Below are 13644 nucleotides of genomic sequence, written 5' to 3'. Positions count from 1 at the left end.
ATATTCAGCCAGGGTCAAGAACCAGTGCTTGAAAGAGATGTCTCATGCATCCCAGGCTCATCAAACTAAACAGGGCCCCTCCTGAGTGATTCATCTAGCCGCCTTCTCCCTAGAGGCCCTCCTCGGTCTCTAGTCTCTCAAATTGCTGCCATTCTTCAATACCCACCCCAGTCCCCACCTCCTGAGGCAAGTCCTTCTGGCCATGGCAGCTGCAGTGAGCACATCCTCTGAGGTCCCCTGTCCCCTAGGAACTTCTGTCACTTACCATGCATAGTCATTGGTTGACCAGGATTTGCCTTGTTTACAAATTAGGTAACCTGTGCCCATGGGGGCAGGTACTGTGTTGCATGTTATGCTTCCTTGTAACCCACTGACCTATCACCTACCACCACTCATTGCCCGTATTAGATGTTTAATACATATTTTCAGCCTGATTTACATTCTATTGCATTTCAACATTTCAGGAAATTTTGGTGAGAGAATTGCAAGAATGTCTGATACAAATTAGTGGTTTTAATGTTGATCAGCGATGGTGGCCATGGAGGTAAGTATGGTGGGCAGCAGGGGGTGGGAATGGCTGCAGGAAGAAGGGCCAAAAAATGCCTGTTCAGCTGTCTTCCAGGAATGTACGTGTAACCCATATTATCCAACCCTTACGTGGCCCAGTCTCTGCACTGAGCATCTTCAAAGACACTGCAGTTCCATAGGGTGGTGGGCCGGGACAGAATGCTTTCTAATTAAGAGCACTTTGAATATTTACTGTGGTTTCTTAAGGAAATTTGAAGTGGCAAACTTAACCCACACTTTCACATCTCCTCTCTGCCTCTCTTCCCCTGTATATCACATCTGAGGAACGGACATACCATCTAGGCCTTGAGGAGTAGAGAGAAATAGGAAGTGTGTTCCAGCCAGACAGATGAGCAGAGGATACAGTGCCTACTGGGTTCTCAGAATGGCCAGTGGTCCTGTGAGTGTGGAAGGAAGAGAGTAAAGGGTGAGAGTGGATAAAAAGAGGCTGAAAAGGAGGACCAGGGCCAAGGAATTAATCACAGGCTAGGGGAGTGGACTCCAGGATCTACCACTCAAAGCATAAGACCGAGAGGTGGTATGATGGGGTCACTCTGGTAACACGTAAGGGTGGAGATCAGTCAGGGCATGACAGCAGATGACTGGGCCGAAGGGAGGCTGTGGGCAAGGGCTCAGTCAGGTCCCCGTGTGGCTGCCAGCAGAGATCTTTCTGAGCCCCATGCACTGAGATGGGGTTGGGGCCAGTGCCAGAGGTGGTCCCACATACCATACCCTTCCAGAGGTCCTGGCCTGCCAGGCCAATCACCCTCAGACTCACACTGGCCACTCCACATGGCTCCTCCCACCTCTGAGCAGAGATCAGAATTCCCCCAGATGTTGGTAGGGCCACGCTCAGCTGCCTTCACTCCCAGGCCAACATTTCTACATATGTCCAAGACCAAGAGCATTTATAGTCACCACTAAATAGAAAACAAACAAGCAAATCCTTAGTTGGACTCAAACAATAAGAAATATATTTCAGTGAATTTTTAAAACAGAGGAATTGTAGGGGTGCCTGGGTGGCTAAGTCAGTTAAACATCTGACTTCGGCTCAGGTCACGATCTCATGGTTTGTGAGTTCGGTCCCCATGTCAGGCTCTGTATGGACAGCTCAGAGCCTGAAGCCTGCTTCGGATTCTGTGTCTCCCTATGCCCCTCCCCCACTCATGCTCTGTCTCTGTCAAAAATAAATAAACATTAAAAAAAAATTAAAACAGAGGAATGGTTCCTTAATGTCAATTTTTACTAAAAGACTTTAGGAGTCTGGGCTGTTTGAGTTTTCCAGGATGCTGGTGTTGAGATGGAGTTAGGAATTCAAGTTAACTTATGGTGGCAGGAAGTAACCCCTGCTAAAGAAGAGGGGAAAAACAGAACTGGGTTGGAGTCTAGAGACTGCAATGAAGCCTGATTTCTCTGCCAGTCCACCAGGGACTGCTAGAGGAGTCAGTGTGGGGTGGAAATGTGGAAACAGCTGGGCCTTTGCTCAGCCATTGGCTAATACCACCCCAAGAAGAGCATAAACTGTCTGAAAATTAAGTGGAGCCTGCAGGACCCAACAGCTGTAGGCTATAAGCTAACCATGGTCTTGCAGTTGGGCAGTCCTTGTTTAGAGAGAAATCTTCCTGTCTGCCATGGAGCCCCACCTCTCCCAGCCACCAGTCTGAGTGGCCCGTACGTGGTGTGTTTGAACCCTGCACCTCAAGTCCATAAGGGGTCCCCTTCACTCTCTCCATCCATCGTCTTCCTTTCCTCCTTACTCATTGGACAAATGGCACCTCTCTCCAGGGATCCAGTCCGTCTTCTCCCTCCCTATACTTCCCAACACTGAAGCCTTTCCCTTCATTTATCTCCTCACAGTACTCTGTCCCAAACTCACCGCTACCTGGGAAAAGATCTGTATAAGTTGAATCTCCAAGACTCATCTTCCTAAGATAGGAAAAGCTTGACATAAGTCACAGATGTAACCAAACAGAAAAATGAGCAAATGGTATGAATGGATGGTTTATGGAACAGGAAATATGAATGGCCCTTAGGTGAGGGGATGCTCAACCTGACTCATTGTAAAAGAAATTCAAGTTAAGACTACACAGAGATACCATTTTTCACCTATCAGATTGGCAAATATCAAAAAGTTTGATTCAGCACAGTTGGCGGGGAAACAAGCACACTCACAGATGGGAATGTGGATTGGAAAAGCTGGGTGGAAGGCAACTTAGCAATATCCCTCTCAGTTACAAATTCCCATGACCTTCAAAAGGCAGTAGAAGGTAATGGTTAAGGGAACAGACTGGAGCCAAAGCACCATGGTCCAAATCCCAGCTTTCCAGGTCATGTAACGTCTCCATGTCTCAGTTTTTCTCATCTGTAATGTGGGATAATAGTACCTACCTCTGGCAATTCTTTCAAGGATTAAAATACATTAATTATTGTGAAGCACTTATGGCAGTTCCCACCTCTTTGTAAATGCCATGCAAATGTTAATTATAATTATTATTAATTGACCCAGCAATGCCACTGCCAGGAATTTATCCTACAGATACACTTCCACAGGTGCTAAACGAGTGTACCATATTATTCACCACAGCATTGATGCAAGTGGGGAGAAAACCAGAAATAATCCAAATATCCATACACAGGCTAAATTCATTATGGTTCATATGGATAATGCAATACTATGTGGATGCAAAAAAATAACCAAAACACTCTTTAGTACTGATCCAGTGTGTACAGAATATAACTATAAGTTTTTAAATAAGGAATAGTATAAACATAAGTCCACATTACCTTATCCACAATTATGAAATTCAAAAATCACTAAAAAAAAAACAGAAGTGATTCTTTTTTAAATGAATTTGGCACAAACACACCTGGTAGCAAAACCCAAATTGAACCGAACTCACTTGAGACTGATTATGGCTTTATTTAACCTACCTGGTGCAGAAATATTAGCATGTTTTATTACAGACTCTGCTGGGGTTTGACCTAATATACACATGCACTACCTTTGTACATTCCTTGACTTCTCAATTCCCCAGAACAACTGCCCCCAAGGGCATACTAAGGAAGTATGACCTTTATTCATCTTTTTTTTTCCCATTAAAGTGTCTTTAGTGTCAGTTGCCTCTAATAAAAGGAGCTGCCTGGTTGTGTGGAGGAATGTGAGCGTCAATTTCACTGTATTTGAATCTAAGAGTCTGGATATCTTACTTATTCAACAAATAACTAAATACCAGGAAGACCTCTTCAGCCCAGGCTGCCAGGTCATCTTAAAGCCTGAACACCCTCTTATTGGCATCTCTGTGGCAGGCTGCCTGGGAATTTGGACCTGGGAACCAGGGCTTGAGGGTGGGAGCAGGTGGGATCAGAGCATCCTCTCTGACTCACAGTGCTGCCCTGGGCACAGTGGCGAGGTCTCCTCCCTACAAAAGTGGAGATAATGAGAGTGACTCAGTGACGGGCACTCTGATGGGCCGATTGGCAGGGAAGCCAGGTCCTCTCACCGGTATCTTCCTGCATACCTTTCCTTTAGGAAGGGAGGGAGGCACCCTCCAGACTCTTCCTCGGGCACACCTCCCAGCAGAGATCCCATGTGAGGGTGTTGGATCCCGCTAGGAGTGGTAGGGTCCGCATGGATTGAGGGTCAGGGTGGTGAGCAGGGTGCATGAAATGTCAGTCCCTTGGAGGACGCACAAGAAGTTCCCAGCAACCCTGTTTGCAAGGGTGAAAACTCAGAACAAGCCCCAGGTCAGAGTGATAGGAGAATAGTGAAATAAGTTCAGGGGGTGGATAGACCTGAATGTGCTGGTACAAAATATGCCCATGACCTAGTGTTGAGTGAAGAAAGCAAAGTGCAGAATTATATATATATATATATATATATATATATATATATATATATAGTGCAAAAATATAAATACAATCTGACAAGGACCTTAGATGGCAGGGGGAGGGAGGAGAAACTAAAAGATGAAAGGTATTTGTGTGTAATAAAAGACAAGAAGTAAGTGGCAGATGGGCAGGCTGAATGCCAAATGCCCATCCAGCGGGGCTGTCCACGAGAAGCCCACATGTCACGCCCAGGAGACTTAGGAATCAGGACCCAGGCACCTTAGAAGGGGTAGGAGGGGAAAGCAGGAGCAGTTTCGCCCTGATTCCCTCCCTAGCTGGGCAGTGGGATAGCTTATTTTGGTCACCCAGAGGAGCCTGTAGAGAAGTTAACCCCAAGGGATGTTGGGTATAGGAGCACCAAGCACAGCAGGGTGAGGAGGTGGACGACTCAGCACTGAAAACGGGATTGAGTGAGAGTCGACATGTGAAGGGCAATCCTACCATCCCCTTTTCCACACACCTCCAACCTACCCAGTCACTGCTGCTCTACACCATGGACCAGGGGACGACACCATTCTCAGAAGAAACTGTATGGACTCAGAGAAAAGACCCAGGGAAACACCCCCACCCCTCAAACCAACCCCTGGAGTTGAAGTGAAGCACAGCTCTACCTGAGCACATAGAGTCTCCAGCTAGACTTTCTTAGCACGCCTCTAGAATTATGAACAGATATGTAACAATCACCCATCACCAGAGAAAACTCCCAACACAAAAGACAGAAGCCACAACAAAGAAAGAGAATAAAAGCAGACAAAGGGTAATACACAGAGTAAAAGAAAATGTCAAGAAAACAATAATATCTTCAAAGAGGTGAGAAAATGGCTCCCATGAAACCAGATCAGAATTGTATTTTTAAGGCAGAGGGGAAAAAAACTTCCTAGAAATTAAAAATATGATTCAAAAATAAAAACAGACAAGATTTAAGAGAAAGACTCGGCAGTGAGAAAAATCATCCAGAGAGAAGAATAAAAAGAGAAAGGACAGGAAAGGAAAGATGAGAAAAAATGTGGAGGCTAGGTCACGAGGCCCAACATGGAAAGAAAGTACAGAGGAAAGGGGCTGGGGGAAATTATATGTAAAAATATCACAGGAAAATGTCCCCAGACCAAAGGACATCAGCTAAGTGCCTGTCGAGTGCCTAGAACAATAAAGGAGGAAAGACCCATGGCAAAACAAGTAAGTGGTGGTCAGATTCCAGAAGACCTGGCATGAAGAAATGGGCCTAAAGAGCTCCCGAGGGAAGACAATAGGGCATCTATAGATAAGTGGGAATCAGAGTGGGGAGGGCTGTGGAAGAGTGGGGTTGAGTCAGTGCAAGGGTTGGGGAGACTTGGGGATTCGTTCTTTATTTTAAAAAAAATTAACCTTTATTTTTTTTAAATTTTTTTTTTAACATTTATTTATTTTTGAGACAGAGCATGAACGGGGGAGAGTCAGAGAGAGAGGGAGACACAGAATGTGAAGCAGGCTCCAGGCTCTGAGCTGTCAGCACAGAGCCCGAGGCGGGGCCCGAACTCACAGACCATGAGATCTGACCTGAGCCAAAGTCGGAATCTCAACTGACAGAGCCATCCAGGTGCCCCAACCTTTATTTATTTTTGAGAGAGCGACACAGAGTGAGAGCAGGGGAGGAACAGAGAGAGAGGGAGACGCAGAATCTGAAGCAGGCTCCAGGCCCCAAACTGTCAGCACAGAGCCCGACGCAGGGCTCAAACCCAGGAACCGTGAGATCATGACCTGAGCTGAAGTCGGACGCTCAACCAACTGAGCCACCCAGGCGCCCTGGGCAGTCATTCTTTAAAAGTGTTAAGATTGAGATGCTTCTTCAGATGTTGTGTGGGCAGTTGAACATAGGAGTCTGGAATTTTAGGGGATTTAGTGCAATTTTTTCTTGCACGTGCGCACGCGTGTGTGTAGGACCCTCCCCAACACCCATAACTCATGTAACAACCTAGTGCATATCCTTCCATACTTGACTCTATGCCTATATACACACACATACAAACACATACACATACATAATTCTTCCATATGTAGACACACACACATTCAAGCACACTCACATGTGTGAATACAGAGCAGCACAGAATATGCATCTCTCCTATCTCTGTCTGTAGTGTTTGCACTGAGGCCAGGCTTCCGCAGCCAGTGACCCAGCAGGGCAGGGACACGAAGGCAGGCCTTTTCCCAGGACACAGGACTCTAAGAACCTGAGACTTGTGCTCAAGGATTCCTTTCTTAGAATTGCCCTGCGGTTCACAGCCTGACGCCCTCCCAGCCTCCTCCAGCAAACTCCCCATTGTTTACTATAAAGTTTTTCCCAGTGAAAGGTCTTGCAAATCGAATCCAATTTTGGAGACTGATTCTTGGAGGACCCAAACAAACAAAACATATAGAGGCACACATAGGTTTTTAAATAATTGTTTTAACTAAATACTGCATATGCTTTTCTTATTAATAGCTAAAGAAAATATATCACTGGTATATCTCTGGTTCATTCTTCTTTTTAGATTTTTTAAATTTTATTATTATTATTTTTATTTTCTAGAAAGAGAGAGAGCACATGCGAATAAGCAGGGAAAAGGGGCAGAGGGAGAGAGAGAGAGAGAGAGAGAGAGAGAGAGAGAGAGAGAGAGAGAGAATCTTAGGTAGGCTCCACACTCAGTGCAGAGCCTGATGTGGGGCTCAATCCCATGGCCATGAGATCATGACCTGAGCTAAAATCAAGAGTCTGACATTCAACCAACTGAGCCACCCATGTACCTCTCTGGTTCATTCTTTTTAATGGCTGTCTAATATTCCTAGGTATGGAATATGCACCAAAACTTATCTAGCCATTTGCCTATAAAGGGACATCAACTTTGATTCCAAGTTTAGACACTATGGACAATGCTGTAATAATTATCATTATCTTGTATACATATTTGAGGACAGATGACAAAGATGACCAAGAAGGTATTGATGGTCAAAATATACTATTATACATGTAATTTATACAAGTTATAATATATAAAATTATTAATCTTATATAATAATTTTCATTGATGTTGCCAGATTGATTTTTTAAGGCCTATAAAAATGTAGATTTCTATCACCAATGTATGTGAATATCTCTTTCTCTGCAGGCCCACTAGCAACAGATATTACCAATTCTTTTCATTTTTTTTCAGGCTGACCTAAGTGTTTCACTAACTACTAGCAATTCCTCTTTTTTTTTTTTTTTTTTTTTTTGGCTCTTTAGAACTGCTCTCCCATAAACTGACAGTGTTTCTTTTGGGTGATTGATCTTTTTCTTGCCAATTTGTGGAAGTTCTTTGCATCCTTTGTCCTGATTTGTAAATAGAGCTCTCACTTCTCTTTAACTGTTGTCTTTGTGCTATCTTTTGCCACAAAAAGTTTAAAATTTTAATCTAGTTAAGAATATTCATCTTTTCTTTCATAGCATCTGGATTTCTAGTATTTGTCAGAGCTTTCCCCCATCCCAACTCTTCATGGTCCAAGAAGGCTGCTAGAGCTCTAGGCATCATCTGCATTACAGGCAGCAGGATGGAGAAAGGGACAATAAGGGCACTCCACCTCCTTTTGAAAGAAACTTTCCAGAAATTTCCACATGATGATTCCACTTACACGTCATTGGCCATGACTTGGTTACATAGCCAGAGCTGGCTGCAAGGAAAATACTGTCAGGGTTGTCTTTGGGAAATGCAATCTGCCATATCCATGCTTAGAAAGAAGGGCACCCCTGCTTTGCAGCATTCAACAGACAAGCAGAGACCACACACTGTTAAGGGTGGGTTGGAGCCTGGGAGCTCAACTCTTAGGAGAGAAAATGTCTCTATTTTGGTCCCCACAGGCATGATGCTTAAGATGGTGGGCCTGCTAAGTCACAGACATTCAGGAGGGTCTCAGTTCTGAGGCTCGTGTGAGCATCATCCAGGATGGCTATGGCTTCCAGGGGTGACACCTCTGCCTGGAATGTTCTCTTCTCAGTACCTTCCCCAGGGGATGGGCAATAGGCTTGTGGTTGGGTGGGGAATAGCAAAGCCTACTGGCATGCAGGGCTGATGGCCTGTGAACTCTGAGAAATACCACAAGGCACTTCCAGGCAGATGGAGACTTTAGAGAATTACTTATGATTCATGCCAGTCTGGGGGGGGGGGGGTGAGGGGGAGGAGTATGCCAGAGAGAAAAACATAACATTGGAATCACTTTCTCATTCTTTCACTCAGTCACTCACAAGACCACTTGTCATTCACTGAGGGCCCAGAGAGGGGCCAGTTACATCTACCCAGATATTTCTTGCAGGTTTTCTTTCTATAGTTCTGCTCTGTAGAAAGAAAAGCACCAATGGAAGAGGTAGGTCAGTGGAGAGTAGTTGGCCACAAAGAATAGACACCAAGATGTTTAGCTTGAAAGAAGCTGGGAAGCAAGAACCCAGCATGCCATGCTAAGGGTGATGTGGATTCTAGCAGACAGACCTAGAGGCAAAAGCTGGTTCCACCTCACCCCATATGCATACTCTTCTCTGAACCCCCTCACCTCGCTGGACCTTGCCTTTCTCATCTATAAAGTTGGAGTGGTAGTCCTGAACCTTCTCCCTCACCAGCCTTGAGAAGGGGTTGATGTGGGGAGTTCTCCAGCCTCTCACAAGTCATAAAGCCCATGACCAGCTATGCTGTACAGACTAGCATCCTTTGCTTCAACTCCCTTGGGTTTTTAAAAAATATCTTTAAGAAAAGCATACAAGTATTGGGGCGCCTGGGTGACTCAGTTGGTTAAGCATCCGACTTCGGCTCAGGTCATGATCTCACGGTTCGTGAGTTTGAGCCCCGCGTTGGGCTCTGTGCTGACAGCTCGGAGCCCGGAGCCTGCTTCAGATTCTGTGCCTCCCCTTCTCTCTGCCCCTCCCATGCTCATGATCTGTCTCTCTGTCTCTCAATAAGTAAACATTAAAAAAAATTTAAAAAAAAAAAAGAAAATCATACAAGTATTATAGATTTGCTGTTAAAATAACCAGGGAACACAGACAGACCAAAAGAAGGCAATAAGAGAGAGAAGAGAGCTATTAACATCTCAGGTTATGCTCTTACAATTTCTAGTATCTGAATATATTTTTAATAGGAATATATTTTTTAATATAAAAAAATAGAATATATTTTTATATATGGTTCTGTAGTCTTCCACTTTTTACCCAACAATATTGCCATGAATTTCTTTCTGTGCCAGTAAGCAAACCTCCATGACATGTTTTAATGCTTGTCTGCTATTCTGCCAATGCTGTAGTCAATTCTCAACACAGGATCAGTACCACTGATGTTTCTTTTCACTCCAGTCCCAACAGGCCTACTGCAGAACTGTGATTGATCCTATCTTAAAATATTTTTTTAAGCTTATCCATTTATTTTGAGAGAGAGTGTGTGTATGTAGGAGGGGCAGAGGGAGAGGAAGAGAGAGAGAATCCCATGCAAGCTCCATGCCATCAGCACAGAGCCCAATGTGGGGCTCGACCCTATGAACGGTGAGATCATGACCTGAGCCCAAATCAAGAGTCATTTGCTCAACCGACTGAGCCACCCACGCCCCCGATCCTATCTTTATTTAAAATGTTGCTATTTTGCTCACCATGGATTGATTTTTATTTGCTAAAATATTATGTCTCTTAACTATGGAGTTTTTTGGCATGCCTTACATTCTGCACCCAAGGCAAGAACCTCACTGTCTTCACTGTAGCCCTCATCCTGTGTCACATGATGAGCAGTCCATACTTTATATCACTAATTGTTGGGATCCTAAGATTGTTCCACTTTTTCCCATTTATTTGTCTGTATCTCCAGCACCCAAGCATAGTGCAAGACACCTGGTTGGCACTCAATATATATTTGTGGAGTAAGTGAATGAATGAATTGGTGAAGGAAGGAAACACCACAATGATTGTTCTTGTGGGGAATGTCAAGAGAGGAAGACAAGAGGTACAAGCCCTGATGAGCAGGAAGTCCCTGTGTCCACCACACAGAGCCCAGGAGAGAAGGCAGCCCAAGTCTGGTGGGCATAGGACAGCTCTCTGGTGGGACAGAAGTCCTTTCAGCGTATGCACCTCACAGGTCCACCTGGAGCCCCCTTTGGAAGTCCCCACCATTTCCCAATGGAGCCATTGCTACTCTGGCCTGGCCCTGGCCCAGACAGCTGGAACCAAAACACTGCCACGTCCCCACTGTGGGGCTAGCACATGCTCACGCAGAAGCACCCACACCCAGCCCCAAGAGCCTCCTGCACACAGGCTGACTCAGGAGCGCACTTGGACACTGGGCTGCAGGCCTACTGGCTGGGCCACTTCTCTTGGGGCACCAGGACTGTGCTCCAATGTGGAGCTGCTTCTCCACAGCAACGGCAGTCAGGGATTTTCCCAGCCCTAACCAATGCGTGGAATTTTAAAATAACAAAGCCAGAATCCAAGAGAGGAAATTCTAAGAACATGAAATAAGTCAGAGGAGCAGAGGTGGCTATTTATTTTCCACGGCTTGCCTTGTCCTCCACTTCCCTGCCCCCACCCCAAAGGCTGGGGGATGGGTCCGGATTCAGATGTCAGCGCCACAAAGCTAAAGGAAACCCATCTTCCTGTGTTTGCCAAGGAACAATGCTGGAGAGGCCATTCCAAGGCCTGCACTTTTCCTCTGTACAGAATTCAGGTCCCAGTGCAATCCTGGGAGGGGGGCCCCGACAAGGAATTTCTGCAAGTAAACATTCCTGTTCTATCACTCAGGGACATTTGAGACATAGAAGCTATGATCTCCTGCGGCCTCCCACCAGCACGCACATCCATACTGACCCACCCCAGGGGAAGATCTAGCAGATCTAGCGGTGGATTTGGAGCCCTGACCCCACCCCGCAGCCAAGCAACTGGTCTCATCGGCCTCCTCAGTCTCTGTCTCCCAGCACTGCCTTCTATCCTCCCCGCTTCAGCTCTTATCAGGCTTTATCTCTGCTTTTCTGGACTACTGCCCAAGTCCATCCTTTACGGCCCTGACCCCCCTTGCTTTGTTCATCCTATCCTCAGCCAAGGGTCACCCTCCCACACCGCACCTCCAACGGAGGCCCTTCTCTGCTCCTAACCACCTGCACCTGCAGCACCAGGTTCCCCAGATATATTCCAGGGCCTTTGTCACAGCCAGCCACACGTGTCTCATCTCCTGCATGCTCCCCCTCCTCAACCAGGGAAAGACAAGAAGACAGGAAGTTCCCTGACCATCCCTACAGCATCCACCCCTCCACCGGGCACCTCCTCAGAGATGAAGGGGTGGAGGAGAGCTGCCCTTTTCAGAGGCAGAGATGGCTGTCTTGAAGGGAAGAGAAGGAGTCAGTGAATCAGGCCATGTGTTGATAGAAACAGCCAAGTTTTACTGAGCACCTACTAGGTACTAGGCTCCATGCCAGATGTCTTAGGGGGCCTTATCTCTCAGTCTCCATAATACTGCAAGGCAGCATGCTGAGTCCCAATCCTCTTTATACTCCTCACAGGCAAGCTCCTGGGCCTCTGGCAGAATGGGGCTCCATAAACAAACCAAAATCATGTAGACTGAGGTGGACACCCTGATCCTTGACTCAGCTGGCCATCTGGCAGGCACTTTCAGGGAGGGCAAGCCCAGACTCTGCTTGGGGGCCACTCTATTCCCTGGGCCTTCACACGCAAGGTTCCCTCTGTCTAGAACACCCTTCACCCTCTTTTGAGCTAACTCCTATTGGCCTTTCAGGTCCCTTTGCAGCTTCCCCTGAGAAGCCTTCCTGGATCTCCCCCACCAGTCTGGGTTATTCCTCTGTGTTCTCCTGGGCTTCCTTGCTCCTTCCGGGTGTTTCAGCAACTGTCTCCAGGATCAGGTCAATTCCTGAAGGTCAGGGGATGCCTTGCTCACTTCTGTGTCCCCAGAATTTAGCTCAGGGACTGGCACAGAACAGAGATTCACTAGTTGTTGAATGAATGAAATGCTTACTCTTGGGTATTCCTTCGCTCCCTGGCTGGTCAGAGAGCACCTAATCCCAGATTGAATCATCCGCTTTTCCCTTCCTCTCTCCAGACCTTGCCATCCACAATATGCCCTAAAGACATCTTAGAGCCTGAAATCTGTGCCCCTTAAGGCTGGTGGTAGAGAGGGTCAGTCCTGTATCCTCGGTGCCTCAGTAGACTGACTACTTTTGGTTTCCCTCCTTAAACCACACTTGGTCTCAAGGCACCCCTGCCCCGGGACTGGTGCCGAGTCCTCCGCTGGCCTGACAGCCCGCAGGGTCTGGTCCTCCACCCGGTCGGGTGGTTGCTGGTTCTGTGGGGTGGCCTCTCCCCACAAGCCGCTGCCTGTCGTTCCCCGACGGGAGGGGACCGCACTTGCGCGTTCAGGGCACGCAGTGAACGCGCTGTTCACATTCCAGCGCCGGCCGGAATGCGGACAGAGGATGAGCCAAAGGCCGCATTCCTCCCGCTGCTACGGGAGTGCAGCCAGGGCCCCCACCCCACCCCGCGCGCCCCCGGTTCCTCCCCCAGGCCCCGCCCCCAGGCCTCGCCCTTGGGCGCGCGGGGCCCCAGCCCGAGCGGGCGCCCCCTGGCGGCGGGGCTACCGGAGGCGACCCGGCCCAGCATTTGAAGCCCATGGCCCACAGCTCCCGCCTTCCGCGCCTCCTCCTACGCTCTCCTGCTGCAGGCTGCCTGCCCTTTGGCTCCGAGAATCGCCTGCTTCCTGCTCCCCGGGAAGCTTCCAACTTCCGGGCACTATATTAGGACTCCCGCGCGACTTTTGTTGCTTCCATCTCAGCAACACAGCTTCTCTCCACTATTGTTTTTGTTTTTTGTTACTTGTTGCCAGTCAAATCAGGTGAAAACCAGTGGCTCTCCAGGGCCTTAACATCAAAATCCCAACTCCAAGGCTACTTCCTCTTCTGGCTTTCCATCCTTTACCCAAGTTGCTGGCCTTGACCTTCTCCAATGGTCTGGCACCTCTTCAGGAACCCCCCACCCTTGCGTGCCACGTCCTACCCACAGGCATCTTTGGGGCTAGAGACCTAGATGAAGGAGCTGCAGGCCTCATCCTGTTCCAGTTACCCAGGTCCCACAGAGTATCTTTTCCAGCTGCTCCGAGGTGGGCTTAAGGCAAGGAAGTGTGGCACGTCCCTAGTCCCTGCGGCTCTAGGTGGACACTATGAAAA

This window comes from Puma concolor, chromosome C2 (genome assembly GCF_028749965.1).
Source record: "Puma concolor isolate L17-30 chromosome C2, mPumCon1.1.hap2, whole genome shotgun sequence".
Lineage (NCBI taxonomy): Eukaryota > Metazoa > Chordata > Mammalia > Carnivora > Felidae > Puma > Puma concolor.
This window is presented reverse-complemented; position numbering follows the sequence as displayed.